The sequence below is a fragment of the Muscardinus avellanarius genome, assembly GCF_963383645.1.
Source record: "Muscardinus avellanarius genome assembly, chromosome: 3".
Taxonomy (NCBI): domain Eukaryota; kingdom Metazoa; phylum Chordata; class Mammalia; order Rodentia; family Gliridae; genus Muscardinus; species Muscardinus avellanarius.
In genome coordinates, this window is record NC_137788.1 from 42,389,604 (window position 1) to 42,407,096 (window position 17,493).

Here is a 17,493-nt window from a genome sequence, read left to right on the forward strand (position 1 = left end):
CTGCTGTAGTTGGGTGAATCATTCATATGTGTCTAACAGGTTCATTTGATTAATGGTGTTCTTTAGGTCTGAGGCATCTTTACTGACCTTTTGTCTAGAAGATCGATCTAATGGTGTGAGAGATGTGTTGAAGTCTCCCAGTATTATTGTATTGGGATTTATATGTGACTTAATGTTACAATTTGTTTTATGAAGGTAGCTGCACCTAAGTTTAGGGCATAAATGTTGATTATTGTTATTCCCTCAGGTTGGATTTTCCTTTTACCAGTAAAAAATGACCTTTGTCGTCGTCTCCTCCTCCTCCTCCTCCTCCTCCTCCTCCTCCTCTTCCTCCTCTTCTTCTTTTTCTTCCTCTTTCCCCCCCCCCCTCTCTCTCTCTCTCTCTCTCTCTCTGTTGGTACTGGGGATGGAACCCTTCTACCTCCAGGCTACACTTCCAGACCTATTTTATATTTTTTTTTTTTTTGGAAAGAGGGTCTCTTAAGCCAGCAAGGCCGGCTTCGAACCTGCATGATCCTCCTGTCTCTGCCTCCCAAGCACAGGGATTACAGGTGCGCCACTACTCCCAGTTTTCTTTGTCTCTTCTAATAAGCTTGGGCTTGAAGTCTAATTTATCTGATATCATAGTTACAACTCCTGCTTGTCTTCGAGTCTCATTCGTATGGATTACCTTGCTCTAGCCCTTTACCTTAAGTTTGTTGCTATCTTTACTTGTAAGGTGTGTTTCTTGCAAGCAGCATATAGATGGGTTCTGGTTTTAAATCCATTTTGCCACATTATATGCCTTTTTATTGGGGAATTGAGACCATTTACATTCAGTGTGATTATTGAGAGATTATTTTTAATTCCTAACATGTTGAGATTTTACTTCTGTTTGAAAAACTGTTTGTTCTTTGCTTAGAGTTGTATGCTGGATGCAAATTCTTGTTTCTCTGTTTCTGGGCATAGTGGCGTACACTGTAATTCCCACATTATAGTTTGAGACAGGAGAATTGTGGTTTGTAGACAGCCTCAGCTACTTAGTTAGGCCCTCTACAACTCAGTGAAACCCTGTTTCAAAGTAAAGAATAAAAAATAGGGCTGGGGGTTTAGTTCAGAGGTAGAATGCCCCTGGATTCCATCTCTAGTACCTAAAAAAAAGCTTGAAATTATATCATTTACTGTTTCGATTTCCCATTTATAAAACAAAGATAATAACTGCCGGGTGTGGTGGGACATGCTTATAATCCCCGCACTTGGGAGGCAGAGACAGGAGGATCACGCAGGTTCAAAGCCAGCCTCGCTGGCTTCAGAGACCCTGTTTCCAAATAAAAATATAAAATTAGGTCTGAGAGTATAGCCCAGAGATAGAAGGGTTTCCAGGAATCCCATTACCACCAAAAATAAAAAATAAAAGTAATAAAACAAAGATAAATTTTGTTGGGTTGCTATTAGTAACCCATTCACTTCAATAGATATTCACTGAGTGCTTGCTATACGCTAGAAACAATTCTGGGTGCTGTGGTCATAGTGGTGAACAAGACAGACAAGAGCTCTACTTCTTTGGAATATGCATTCTCTTAAATAATTATAACCAAATAAAAATCTGTTGCTGGTTAAGTGCAAAACAAAATTAAAATAGAATTCTGTAATAGGGTTATGCACATAGCTGCTGTAAGAATAAGTTGGTCAATAATTTTTATAAGGTGCTTTCAGAATATAAGACATCTCTTGAGATCACATTCACAATAATGATCCCCGAAAGAAGTGGTGCAGGGAATAAATTTCCAGACAAAAGAGCTGGCTAGTGTACAAGCTTCAAAGTCAATAATGAACTTGGTGAGCTTAAGAGACTCTTTTCTTCTTTTAATGTAATCTCTACTCTCTATCTCACATGTAGAGATGAAAATACAGGCCTGCAGTAGCCTCCTGTTTGGGCATGAAAACAGAGTGGGGGACCAAGGGGAAGAAGTAGGAATATAAAGATAACATAGAACCAGGCTTGCCTTTATTCTCACTGGATCTCAAGTAAAAAGGCAAAAAGAGCTCTTCCTTCTTACCAGAAAAGAGGACAGATAGGAATTAAAAGTAAGAGCCTCACTAAGAAGAAAGAAAGAATATTCAATCAACCTAAAGTGTGTCCTGGGGAGAGACTCCACAGAACTCTGGTACAGCAGAATAGATGGCTGCATGAAGATTAGGCTCCTGGCCTTCAGAATTAATGATTGCTCAGTAAATATCTACTGGATGAATAAATAGACTTTTGCTACAAAGTAAGGCCTAGCTTTCACAGTAAAAAGAGATAACTTAGATCAAATAACCCTATCTTACTGAAAATTCTGTTACACCATAAAAAGAACAAGCTACAAGATCTGGAAAGGCTGGCCTATTTTACTACTCATGTTCTTGATCTTACATTTGCACTTTGAGTGTCTTGGGATGCTCACTTCAGATATTTCACACAAATAAAAAACAGGAACTTCTAAGCTCTAACTAGAACAATACATTAAAAAGCTGCATGATACAAATTGCCTATACTAAAAGGAAGAGAGCAAAAAAGGAGTAGGTAATGATTTATGCTTACTGACTGTGGGAAATCTCCCCTCTTTGGACAGTCAAACACAAAAATAGATATGTGGCTACTAAAGAAGCCAGTCTCCAGTGGCTTTGCATATACTGTGAAGCATCAGGTTTAAATACATCATTAAAAAATGCCTTGCCCAAGTGACAAATCATTGTCTAGAAATATAGTTAAATGAGTGTTCAGATGATGACAAAGAATCTGGAACATACAATATGACAGAGTTCTTTCCATGAACATCAGTTATAACAAGGCAGTAGTTATTTTATCCAAAAGAGAAACAAAACTTATACTCCGTGTCTGACAATGTGTATGGTATCTAATTGACCAGTAATGGAATTTCCTGTTTAATCCTGGCATAATTTAAAGATAAAAACAGAGGAGAAGTACATTTTCTTTTTTTTTCTTCTTTTTTTTTTTTTCTTTTTTGGTGGTACTGGGGTTCCTGGAAGCCCTTCTACCTCCAGGCTATACTACCAGACCTATTTTTTTTACTTTTGGAAACAGGGTCTCTTAAGCCAGCACGGCTGGCTTCAAACCTGAGCGATCCTCTTGTCTCCGCCTCCCAAGCGCGGGGATTACAAGGGTGCGCCACCACGCCCGGCAAAGAGAAGTACATTTTTTAAATCTAAATCAAGAAGCAGCCAGGTATTTGAGGAGATGCTCATACTTTAATTCAGCATTGATTGAGAAGAAAGCAAATATTAAATTAATGATGTGTTAGATTTCTCTCACTAAAATAAAATACTTGAGACAATTTACTTATAAAGAAAACAAGCTTGTTTATTGATTGATTGATTGATTGATTGATTGATACTAGGGATTGAATCTGGGGGTATTCTATCTCAAAGACCTTTTTTCATATTTTTTATTTTGAAACAGAATATTGATAAGTTCCTGAGGTTGGCCTTGAACCCGTGATACTCCTGTCTCAGCCAAGTACTGGGATTACAGGGTTATACCACCATGCCTGGCAAGAATAGGTTTATTTTAGCTCATGGTTTTAAAGGTTCTTGTCTATGATCCAGTTGCCTCACTGTTTTGGGCTTCTACAAAGTAGCACATCATGGCAGAACACATATAGCAGAGCAAACTATATCCCTCATGAGACAGAAAGCAGAATAAGAGGTCCTACAATCCCATTTGAGGGCTCCCCACAATGACTTATGGACTTCCTACCAGCCCCCACTCCCTCCTATGAGTCCATAGTACCTCCTAATAGTACCACGCAGGGGACCAAGCCTTCAACACATTGATTCTGAGGACACTTATATATATTTGGAAGTTACATAAACTTTCTTTCATTTAAGTAATATTTGTTTAGTTTAACTATGTGCCAGAACCTGTGATAAGAAACAAATACAACCTGACCCTGACTACTGAAGGCACATAGAGTATATATACTCTATGCGAATAACTAATTCATATTTTTAGCGCTCAAGAAAAGGGATCCAAATGCTAGGTGACGTACTGCACTCTTCTATAATCATTGCCCAACGCTCTGGCCCTAACAAGTAGCAGGAACTGCAGACCTGTGCCCTATAACTTTGTCCTTTCCAGTCACCAAGCCTCTCCAGCACATGAAGAGCCCTATCCATAGGGTTTCTAACACTGAGTTCAGTGCTCAGTGTCTAGGAGCATACACCACTTCTCTATATGCAAACAGCCTTGCTTCAACCTAGAAATACTTTCAGACTTGCCCTACTCAGTAATAATAAATAATACTAATACTAATTTATTAGTATAGTAACTATACATTTACTAGTAACAAAACCAGGTTTAAACCAACCACTCATCCAGAGATTTTAAAAAGGTACATCATGTACATTGGGGTGGAAATTTGGGAAGGGCTAAATAATTGATGTGTTCATCTATGCCTCTACCATCTTGTACACTGAAGCAAGGATAAGAATATGTGCTTAAAACATTAACAAGTGATGTTTACATGTATTTAGGCATCACTCTGAACCTCCCTATGGTGTATAATTGTAATGTACTAATAAAAGCATAAAAATAAGATACCAAAAATTATTAAAATGCAAAAATAAGTAAAATATTTCCATCATTACAAGTAAGCCAAGTTTCTCTTTCTAGAGGCAAGAAGAGTTATGATATTGACATAATTTCTAATTGTCAAAGAGTGGATTATAAGTCAATAGCTCAATGAGATAATGGAAAAGAGATAATACTTTCTGTACCTACAAAATTCTCTGGCCCGAGATTTCAAGAAAAAAAAATCACAAAATTTAGTTGAATAGCTATTACTTTCATTCCCTGGTACTGATAAGAGGTGGCTAATAACTAGGAAATAAAGCAGACTTGGATGAATCAGAAACTTTAAGAATACACTGTTCAATGTCTTTCCGTTCTGGATACAGACACTTTTATAAAATGATAGTATATGAAGTAGTACATTATATGTATCAAACAAAGTAGAAAATTGATAAACTAACCCAAGTGTAGAAAAGTGTCCCATACGTTATAAAGATGGCATTTGAAACCAGTTCAAAAAGAACAGATTAGTCAGTGATGACTAAGAACACCTGGATACACAATTTGGAAAGAAAAAAAACTCTACCTCATTCTATATATTAATATGAATTACAAATACAATAAAGAATACTATAAAAAAACAAAACCAGAAAAGCATTAAAATGAAATTTGATGACTGTATAGTTACATGAGAAAAATTCTAGGTATAATGCCAAATCAGGCAACTCAAACAAAAGGGTTTACTGGTTTTACTTAAAATATCATAAACATCAACAGCAAAAAAGAATATTATCAAAAAGAAAAGCAAGAAAACTGATCACAGAATGTATGACAAGTGACTATATGACATTTGTGGGCTATATTTTTATCTGCTGTTGAATTTTTTATATTAATTTTATTTTTCCTTTTCTTTCTTAAATTTATTTCTGTGGAACTGGAGATTAAACCCAAGACCATTCTACCTCCAAACTACATCCCCATTCCTATTTTTTTATTCTTTATTTTTGAAACAGGATTTCACTAAGTTTCAGAGGGCCAGACTAAGTTGCTGAGGCTAACCTCAAACGTGTGGTCCTCTTATCTCAGCCTCCCAAGTACTGGGATTACAAACATGTACCACCACACGCAGCAATTTTTTTCCTTTTCTTGATGACTTTTATTGGTGCCTTCTAAATAGAAACAGACATGCACACAGCACTTGTGGTTCTTCTATCAACTTTTAATTCACTTCAATATAATAATGTTTCAGAAGAACAAATTTTAGTAATAAATTTTTAAATATTTTTAGTAGTTACCAATTTTCTAGTAATTACAACCCAGAAAAATTCTTATTTAGCTTTCATTATATGATATTCTCCTTTCATTTTATTTTTAAAATTTTATTTATGACTTTTAGCTGTACAACTGAGACAATTGTACACCTGATAGTGATATTCACAGTGATATATTCATGTATGTGTATGTTCTCCATTTAGAAGTATTTCCAGTGTCTGAGTTCCTTAGGCTATAGCACAATTTATAAACACAATACAAACATAAAATAACAAAGAAAAAGAATACTGAGTACTTAAAGTGGAAAGAGTAATTTTGGTCATGGTCCTATCTTAAAAAGAAATTCTTTGAGCCCCTAGGGCAATCTCTGCTGCATATCACATTACTAGAAATTCTGTTGCTTGAGATAGTTGTCAGCAAAGAAATGAAAGTTTTATATGTGTATATGTTTCTAATTGTTTGTATGTGGTTTGTAGGGTTTAGTTTTATAGTTTAAATTTTTGCATTTAGTTTTTAAATAAAAAGCCAGTAATATTAGGTTTTATCAGGCAATATACACATATACTAGAAAATATCATTTTTTCCCCAGGAATAAAATAAATAAAGCAAACTGATAATTATAGTTAGTAATTAGCAAAATGAGTGAAAAATGTGAATTCAATTTACCAAGAAAGTGTAAATGAAGATACAAAAATATTCAAACACAGTAATAATTAAAGAAAGGCAAAAATTTTTAAAGATAAAATTACTATGTTTTAGCTAACAAAATGGTAAAGATGTGAGATAATTGGTAATGTTGTCAAGGGTTTGGATATTTCATAGTATAATGTGATACAAATACTTCTACAGGACAATTTGACAGAATACATTTTTAAATATTTTTAAAACAAATCATTTGTATTTACACTTTGAGAACTGTATTTGAAGGAAATAATTAAAGATGTGGATAAATGTATCTGTTTAAGGATGACTTAGTATAGTGTTGTTCAGAGTCAAAATAATATAACAATATAATAACCTGGTATATGTTCCTTAGCTTACTTCTTTTTGCCCATGGACACTGCGGAGAAAGTATTGTTAGCCTCTCTTCCCACTACCTTCATGTCTAACTCAAAAACTCCTAAAGAGCTCAGGTAGCTGAGGAATCTCTTCAGGGATGGCTGAGTTTTGCACACCTGATGAATGTGGGAAGCCATTTCAACAACAGGTAACACTCACAGACTGTGTAGTTATGAGAGATCCAATACCAGCACTGCAGAGGCTCTAGGTTTGTCACTTATGCCCCCATGGAGGAAGTGGATGCAGCCATGAATGCAAGGCCACACAAAAGGAATAGAAGAGTTGTGGCACCAAAGAGAGCTGTCTCAAAAGAAAATTCTCAAGACCAGGTGCCCACCTAGTAGAAAAACATCTTTGTCAATAGTATTTAAAAAGACACTAAATAACATCACTTATGAGATTACTTTGAACAGTATAAGAAAATTGAAGCAAATGAAATCATTACTGATGGAGAAGGTGGGGGGGGAAAGAGGGAATTTGCTTTTGTAGCCTTTGAGGATCATGATTCCATGGGTAAGATTATCATTCAGAAACAAAGGGCATACTGTGAATGAGTACAACTCAGAGGGGAAAGAAACACTGCCAAAGCAAGAGATGACTAGTGCTTTGTGTAGCCAAAGAGGTTGCCCAGTGATTCTGGAAACTTTGGTGAATTTGGTTTTGGTGGCAATGACATTTTTGGTCATGGAGGAAATGTCAGTGGTTATAATGGCTCTAGTGGCAGGCATGATGTTGGTGAATACAGTGGCAGTGGAGGCTACTACAATGGGTTTGGTAATGTTAGAAGCCATCTAGGAGGTGGTGGAAGATACAATGATTTTGACAATGACAACAATCAGTCTTCAAATTTTGAACCCACAAAGGTAGGGAATAAGAGACAGACTCTGTCCTCTATGGTAGTGGAGGCCAATATTTTGCTAAACCACAAAACCAAGATGGCCATGGCAGTTCCTGTAGCAGCAATAATATGGCAGTGGCCAGAGATTTTAGTAATTCCAGGAAACAAAGCTTAGCAACAGAGTAAAGCTAAATAAATGACAAGAAAGCTACATGTTACAACAGCTTTGTTATCTCAGCCAAGCACAGTGGTGGCAGAGCATAGCTTCTACGAAGAAAACATGTTTTACAATACCCATATGAATGAGCAAAATATATACATATAAGAATGTGAGGACTGCATTTGTGTCTTCCTGTAAACAGTTTATTTTCATTTCTGCACTCTGAAAAGCATAAAGCATTCCAACAGTGTTTTAATATTAACTTTTTGAACCCATTCTATTGATTGATAAATGTGATAGTCTGATTATGAAAATGAATAACTCCAATATGTATAATGTATGTGTGTGTGTGTGTGTGTGTGTGTGTGTGTGTGTGCGCGCGCACACACACCATGTGTGATGGAACATGCCTTTAATCTCAGTACTTGGTATTTGGAAGGCTAAATCAGGAGAATTGCAGGTTCAAGGCCAGCCTCAGCAACTTAGCAAGAGCTTCAGGAATTTAGCATGACTCTCTTTCAAAATTTAATATAATAGTAGCCAGGTGTGGTGGCGCATGCTTGTAATCCCAGTACTTGGGAAGCTGAGACAAGAGGATCGCAGGTTTGCGGCCAGCGTTAGCTACTTAGTGAGGCCCTCTGCAACTTACTGAGACCCTGTTTCAAAATAAAGAATAAAAATAGGACTGGGGGTGTAGCATGGAGGTAGAATGCCCCTGGGTTCCATCCCCAGTACTAGAAAAAATTAAATAAATAAAATAATAGTCATAAAGAATGTTGGGGTGTAGCTCAGAGGTAGAATGCCCCTTGATTCAATGAACAGTATCCAAAATTATATACAATTATATATACCTAAATTTCAAATTATAAATGTTTAGTTAAAAAAAATAAGTAATGCAATATAGCCATTACAAAGCTATCTTGTAAAACCATATTTATTCCCATGGTAAGATACTCATAATAGGAGCTTGAGCAAAAACAAAATCTATAAAGTATGATTTCCATTTTGGAAACCATTATATATATATCTATATTTTAAAGAAAATTTACCAAACATTAACAATTATATGTAAGTTCATGGATATAGGAATATATGTATTTTCTTCTTTCTGTTTATCTATACATGTAATTTTTCTACAACATATATTTAGTTACTTTTCAAAATTTATTTTAAGAACTCATTATTGGATCAGAATGTAAGAAAACATTAGCAAAGGCAGGTTTTGTTTCCATTAGTTCCTGACCAGGCTTGACTTTACCTCAGACTCCTGCCTGGCAGTCTTTTTACACTTGTTCAATGTCCTTGGCTTTGGCCTCTATTCTAGTAATGTGCATTTTTTCTTTTCTTAGCCTTTGAGTCTTCTCATTTACTTCCTGAATTCTTCCCCCTGGACTCCTCAGGAGAGAATCTGCATTACAAGCACCCGTGGACATAGTCCTAGGAGCCCCATATTTATATACAACTCTCACCAACAGTTCTTTTTTTTTTCTTTTTTTTTCTGGCCTTGCCTTTCATTGGTAAGGCTTCTAGTGGAATGTATAAAAAAAGAAAGGAAGGCTGAGAGTGGCCCAAGGGGAGCCACTGCACCTTGACAAAGTGGGTGAAGTGAACGACAGGAAGAAGGAATAAATGAATTTAAGTGTGCAAAGCAGTATGCACAGAGGTACAAAAAGCACATTTGTGCTGAGGAGGCAGTGCGTTAACCAGTCACTTGAAGTGGATGATTCATGGGGGGAGGGAGATGTATTAGGAAAAATGTTAAGAAGTATGGCTAAAAAACAATTTGAAGACAGATTTTGCATAATCTTGAATTTTAACTTTGTTATAAATTTATTATGAACAATGAACCATGAAGGAAGAAAAGTTAATAGAAAGTCAAAGCAAACCAAATAACACAAGAAAAAATAGACTGAATTTCAGTATTCCAAGAAAAACTATTTTTGAGTAATGCTTAAGTAATTTGTATACAATTAAAAGTCCTTCTCAATTTGGCGCCAATTTACCTTTCCAGATTACTCTTTATTTTCCCTATAAACTCTATATGTGTTGCAATAAGCCAGTCTAAATATATCTTATCTTTTCATTTTTTCCATGTTTTTGCATATTACTCCCTCAGTCTTTTCTTACTTTCCAACAGGAAAAACCCCTATTTATTTTTCAAAGCCCGACTCAAATGCCAACTCCTCTATGAAATACCTTCCTTTTTCTCTCCACAAAAAAGTAATAGTTTCTATATCTGTGTCTCCTACAATCTGTGCACTAAATAGCTGCAGCACTTTGCATTCTGTTCTGCTTATTGTGTACATGTCGATCCCTCCACTTACACCAGTACCTTCTAAACAGCCAGGATAACATCTTGTTCAACTCTAAATCCTAGCACCAGGCCCAGCACATAGAACTCTATGTTTGTTAAATGTATAATCCAAAGTAGGGAAAGGATAGATACTATATAGCAATTAAGAGAAATTGAGTTATAGAAAAAGTATAGTTGAAAATAAAAGTATAAAGGAATCAGAAACTTATATTCCACTTTAAAAACATATTAAATGGAAATCAAATGCATATTTTGATTGAACAACTTTAATTGTAACATCTTGTTTTCCTTAATTTTATGCTAACTTCTTATGTACCCAGAGTGGGCAGTGTTCTTTAATGTACCAGACCTTTAAGTATCATTTTAATCATTCAACTAAATTTCTTTTAATTAACAAATGCCTTTAAGTTCCTAGCCTTGTATAACATTAAACTGAACCCAATCTTCATAAATCAGTTATGTTCTTAGCATAATGAAAAAATTGGCATCATTTTTCTTATTAGAGTAATACTACTAAAGGTGGTCCAAGTTTATGACATAACAAATCTACTATATGTAGGTACAGAATAAATATCCTTGGAGGAACCACTAAGAAAATGATTCCACTTATCTAAAGTTCAGCTTACATCATACTACACAAAACACAAGTCAAATATGTATTTGTGATGGGAGGGGACTGAATCCCAAGGGCATTCTACCTCCAAACTATACCCCAGACCTTCTTATTTTTTTATTTTTAAAAGGGTCTCACTAGGTTGGTGACAGTGTCACTGCATTGCTGAGGTTTTTTGGAAGCTGCAATCCTCCTGTCTCATCCTCCCAAGTGCTGGCATTACAGGTATACGCTACCATGTCTGGCCTTCAAACATGTATTAAAATATAGTTTCTTCCAGTAAAATGGGAAAAGGCTTACCTATTGTAGACTTTACATACAAACTACATATAACAATTAATATAGAGTACCTGGCATTGTGGTTGGATCACTGCACACTCTCAATTATCTAGAGGTATTATTACTTAGAAGTAATAATTCTAGGATCTACAATTTTCCAACTCTTAATATCCTATACAATTCAGGCAACTGACTATAGCTCAATAATTCCTAGTCTTCTTACAATTTTTGCAGTACAATAACAGCCTAAAAATATATATTGGGTTTAAATTGTCTTTTCCTGTCAGTAACACATGATGTGGATCATGCAAAATTTTACATTCCTTCCTATCAGTTTACTGAGGTTGGCTTGGCTTAATTATCTTTTCCAAAGACTTTCTTAAGTCTTAGTTCTAAAAATACAAAATACAGCTAACTACTATCTTTTAAAAAATATTTATTGCATTGCAGTTGTACATCTTAAAGGAGTACAGGATGGTAGAGGCATACATGCATACATCACCCAATTAGCCCTTACCCACTTCCCACCCCATTCCCTTCCCTTTCCTTCCTTCTCATGTTTGGCTTAGTGATTGACTTTGATATGTTTATTAATGTACATCTTATGCATTAGGGAATTTCCCTCTTCATTCTTTCCATCCTCCTCAGTTGGATAGCCTTATTTGCTCATCTACAGTATCTCCTTTTTAGTCTAGAGTTCCTCCTATGACCATTTTCTCCTCAACTTCCACATATTACGGAGAGCATCAGATGTCTTACTTTTTGTGACTGACTAATCTCACTTAGCATAATGTTCTACAGTTCCATCCATTTCTCTGTAAATGATGTAATTGTGTTTTTCTTTATGGCTAAGTAAAATTTCATTGTGCATTTATCCCATAGTTTTGTAATTCATTCATCTGTTGATGGACAGCTTGGCTGGTTCCATAGTTTTGCAATTGTGAATTGTGCCGCTATGAACATAGATACGCATGCATTAGTTTGGTAGGTGGGTTTCCATTCTTTTAGGTAGATACCCAGAAGCAGTATTGCTAGATTATATGGTTAGGTTTGTTCCCACTCTTCTGAAGATCCTCCATACTGTTCTCCAAAGTTGTTGCATTAAGTTGCAATCCTTCCAGCAATGTGGAGAGTTCCCACTTCTCCACACCCTTGCCAGCGTTTGTTGCTGTTTTGAATGATTGCATTCTAAATGGAGTTAGGTGAAATCTCAGGGTAGTTTTGATTTGCATCTCTCTGATTCCTAATGATGTTGAGCATTTTTTCATGCATTTATTGGCCATTTGAATTTCTTCTTTCATGAAGTGTCTATTTAATTCACTTGCCCATTTTTTTATTGGTCCATTTGTTTTCTTAGTGCTGAGTTTCTGTTGGCTTTCTGTTGAGTTTTTGATAGTTTCCTTTGTTCTACAGACACTCTTCATTTTAATGCAATCCCACCTATTGATCCTCCTTTCAGTTTCTTGTGCCTTTGAGGTCTTGTTGATAAAGTTTTTACCCATGCCTATGTATTGCAGTGTTGGACCTATGCCTTCTTCAAGGAGCTGTAAGGTCTCTGGTCTAATTTCCAAGTTTTTGATCCATTTTGAATTGACTCTTGTGCAGGGTGAAAAAGTAGAGTTTATTTCCATTTTTCTGCATATGGTTAATCGTGATGCCTCCTGTATGGTTCTTGTTGCTGAGAATTACTTTTGCTATTCTATTTTGTTGATGCTGTTCTAAATGAATTTAAGAACTGCTTTTTTCTATACCTTTGAGGAATGACTTTGCTAATTTAAAGGAATTGTGTTGAATGTACAGATCACTTTTTTAAGAATGGCTATTTTGATTATATTATTCTACCAATCCAAGAACATGTACAATCTCCTAAGGTCTTTGATTTCTTTTTTTAATGTTTTATAATTTTCTATTTAGAGTCTTTTACCTCCTTGGTTGGGTTTATTCCAAAGTATTTTTTGTGGGATATCCTGAGTGTTTTCTGGATTTCTTTTTCAGTGGATTTATGGTTAGCATACAAGAAGGTTTCTAAATTTTTAAGATTCATTTTGTATCCAGATATTTTGCTGGATTTGTTGATTAATTCTATAAGCTTTTTGGTTAACTTTGTTGGGTCTTCTAAGTATAATATTATGTCACCTGCAAATAGGGATAGTTTTAGTTCTTCTTTTCCTATTTGTACTCCTTTGATTTCATTCTCTTGCCTTATTGCTCTGGCTAGAGTCTCAAATACTATACTGAAAAGGAGTGGTGAAAACAGACATCCTTGTCTTGTTTCTGTTTTTAGGGGGGATTCTTACCCTCATATAATATGATGTTATCTGTAGGCCTATTGTAGATTGCCTTTATTATGGTGAGGTATGTTCCTTATATTCCAATTCTCTGTAGTACTTTTAACGTAAATGGTTGTTGGTTTTTTTTTTTTTTTAGGTTTTTTTTTTTTTTTTGGTGGTGGTACTGGGGCTGGAACCCAGAGGCTTTCCTCCTCTGGGCTATACTCACAGGCATTTTTTATATTTTATTTGGAAACAGGGTCTCACTAAGTTCCTAAAAGCCTCACTAAGTAGCTGAGGCTGGCTTTGAACCCATGCGATCCTCCTGTCTCAGTCTCCCAAGTGCGAGGATTACAAGCGTGTACCACCACGCCTGGCTGGTTTTTGGGTTTTTTCTAATGCCTTTTCAGCATTTATTAAAATGATAATGTGATTTTTTTCTTTAGTTCTGTTTATGTGATGAATTACATAAATTGTTTTTCATATGTTAAACCAGCCTTATATCCCTGATGTGAACCTACTTGGTCATAGTATATGATTTTATTTCTGTGATTTTGAATGTGTTTTCCTAGTATTTTGTTTAGCAGTTTTGCATCTAAGATCATAAATGATATAGGTCTATAGTTTTCTTTTCTTAAGCTGTCTTTATTTGATTTTGTTATTAACAGGATGCTGGCTTTGTAGAATCTATTTAGGAGAGTCCCATCTATTTCTATTTCATGAAATATATTGAGGTGTATTTGGATTAGCTCTTGTATAAAGGATTTATAAAATTCACTTCAGAAACCATCTGGTACTGGGCTTTTGTTTGATGATATGCTCTTTATTACTGCCTCAAAATCTTTATTGCTATTGGTCAGTTTAAATTTTCTGTATCTTCTTGGTTCAGTTTAGGAAGGTTGTATATGTCTAGGAAATTGTGAATTTCTTCTAAGTTTTCCATTTTGTTAGATTGTCATCTTTTAAAGTAGTTTCTGATAACTGTCTGGATTTCCATGCCATTTGTGATAATACCTCCATTTTCATCTATAAGTAATTTTAGTTATTTGAATTGATTTTTCTCTTTTTTTGGTTAGGTTGTCTAGTGGTTTATCCACTATTTGTGACATTATTCCAACTTTTCTTAATTAAAAAAGTGAAAAGTACAATAATCCCATTAATAAAATATCAGATGATAATATTACTAACAATTCTTTAAAAAGACTTCCTAAGCATTTTTAATTTAATACATTACTCATTTTAATAGAGCCAATTATTGATAATATTTCATTAGATTTAATCATAGTATAAAGTCTTCTGTCCATCCTCCTAGCATGCATAGAAGAGCTGGTCTACCATCATATACAGTCATAATATACAGCACACAAATATAAAAAATATTAACATGGTACTATTAACCTGTTGCTCAATATCAAACTGGAATGTACTGTACTCCTACTTGTGTAAACCCCTAGAAATGTTAAATTGCTTTATGTTGTGTTATCTCTGCTAGGAATAACATAATTCTCCCCTTTCTTCACCTGGGAATTTTAACTCTTCCTTCAACATGCCACAGTAATCATTCCTTCCAGGTAGCTGATCCAACCTTTCTTCTTGTCTTTTTATAGCACCTAAAGCATACCTCTTAGAACTTGCCACACTATATCTGATATATCTGTTTAGGTGAATCATTCCCTCAGTAAACTAAGCTTCTCCCAGGAACAAGGGCCATATCTTATCCATCTCTGTTTTTTTTTTTTTTCACCTCATAGCCCAGTGCCTGTTTATAAAGAGAGCTAAAAGACTGGTTGAGGATGTCCATGTAGCATTGAACTGAAGGCAGCCTCTAGTTAACAGCCAGTGAGAAAATAAGGCCCTTTTTAGTGAGGCCCTCCACAACTTAGTGAGACCCTGTTTTAAAATAAAGAATAAAAAATAGGACAGGGGGTATAGCTCTGAGGTCAAATGCCCTTGGGTTCCATCCCCAGACCCAGAAAAAAAGAAAAGAAATTTAAGGAAAGGAAAGGAACGGAAATAAAGAAAGAAAGATAAATAAGTAAGTCCCTCAAAATTGTAAACTGCCAAAAAAAAAAAACATGTGAGCTTAGAAAAGAACCCTGCCTAGTCAAGTTTTCAGATCAGACCACGGCCTGGCCAACACTTAATTGCAAGTTCATGAGAGATACTAAAGCTGAGTACCCAGCTCAGCTGTTCCTGGATCCTTGACCCTCAAAAACTCTAAGATAATAAGTGTGTGTTGTTTAAGCCATTAATTTGGGGGCACAAAAATAGACAACTAGAAAGATTACTTCAAGGTTACACATTATTTGAGTGATCAAGCAGGGATTTGAACTCTGATCTGTGTGACTCAATGGCCATTAATGCTATAAGAGTATATACAATAAAGTCTTATAACAAAGAAAACATATATAAAATGTTAGCAGAGTTCCTATCACATAATAAACATTCCTTAAAGAATTTTTGTTGTTTTTTCCAATTATACAGTTATGTCTACTGTAAAACAAAATACTATTTGAAACCTCAGAAAGGAAAAAGGGCTTAGAGCATATCAACCAAATAAAAACCCAAAGGTACATTAGATTGTAAATTTTATATTTATTAAACTTGGCCTGGCATGATTACTTAGGATCACATAGCGTCTTCAATATTAACTTATTAATTGACTAAACCAAAAAAATTATTCAACAGCTAATATTTGCAGGCACTGAATTACAAAGGTTAATACAACTTCAGTCCTCCTGCACATGAAAAGTTTATTGTCAATTTAAATTTTGAGTCAATATATATCTATAATATATGAAGAGATATGAAAATGTAAAGGAAAGAATAAATGTTTAGTAAATACTCAGAATATCCAATGTGTCTTGATAAATGTTTATTAAAATAACAAATAATTTCATTTTTATTTCCACTCTATTTATACCATGCAGTTGGTCAGGCACAAGACTGAGTGGTTTCATGATATTTAGTGACAAAATATATTATAAGTTGGCTCACCCACTTATCTTTTGTGGGACCTTGGACACTACTAATGCTATTATTTAGTATTATCATCTCCCATAATGAGAACACCATCATCATGCCATGTGCCACAATAAAGCATCTAAATCACAGAGAACTAGGACTCCTCATGATGGAAAGGAAGAACTGTTCACTTGTATTTATCACATAAAACCAAAAAACAGTGACAAAAGTTCATATCATTAAAGAGAAAAATTACTTACAAAAAGTTTATTTCTGAAGATAGCTCAGGTATTGATTTTCAATACCACATCCCTCACCAACATTTCTTTATAAGTTTAAGGTTTCCTCTTCCCACCCTGCAGCACCTCACTGACAGATAAAGTGGGAGTAGACAGATAAAACCAGAAAATTTATTTTAGCAAATGGACCCAGGAGATACAATTTTATACTAAAAAATAATTATCACTGCTAACTTGTTCCTACCTATCATAAATAATAGTATAGTCTATAAAAAGACTTTTCACTTTTAATTTGGAAAAAAATTTATTGCATACATAATTATTTTGGGTGAGATTTGCTCATTTATAACTACTTTCCCATTATATTTATCATTAAAATTTTAATTTTCTTCTCACACATTTTAAATAGAACTCAATGTTTACTGTATACAGAAAAGTAAAATGTGCTACAAACAATGCAAAATGAAAATAGCTAGCTTATATTCTATGTTCATTATGTTGACGTTGCTCTTTTAAATCCCAGTGCACAAAATGAATAGTAATTTTCAGAATAGAATTTTCTCAGTAATGAATCTTCCCTAACTGGAATCACGTGCAACAGTTCATGGCACTACATTTCCAGATCTTAGACACTACCCTGGTGCTACAGAAATAAAATAAAAAAAACTAATCTGTGCCATCAAAGGAGTTAGACATAGGTGAAATGCATGACAATAATTACAACATGACAAACATACAAAAGTGTAAAGAAATGAACAACCTATCAGAGAAACCCAGGAAAGTCCAGGTTCTGGAATTGGAAAAGCATTCCTAGAGGAGATGACATTCCCAATTATCTATCTTTTTGTTTTCTTAAGTTATTCTATTTTTCTAAGTGATGTTTGAAAAATGAATAATGATTATCCAGGAAAATGTTGAGAATGAGACAGAGCA

At 34.8% G+C, this 17,493-nt stretch overlaps 1 protein-coding gene and 1 pseudogene across 2 annotated transcripts in view; one reads left to right on the forward strand and one right to left on the reverse strand.

Annotated features, from left to right (window-relative positions):
- Positions 1 to 17,493, reverse strand: part of AGBL4 (AGBL carboxypeptidase 4) — a gene marked incomplete at both ends in the record, with an annotated part of 1,136,473 nt that overhangs the window by 863,613 nt on the left and 255,367 nt on the right.
- LOC308261007 (heterogeneous nuclear ribonucleoprotein A1-like) lies at positions 6,981 to 7,907 on the forward strand (annotated as a pseudogene). Its single transcript has one exon. The product of its transcript is annotated as a heterogeneous nuclear ribonucleoprotein A1-like (transcript).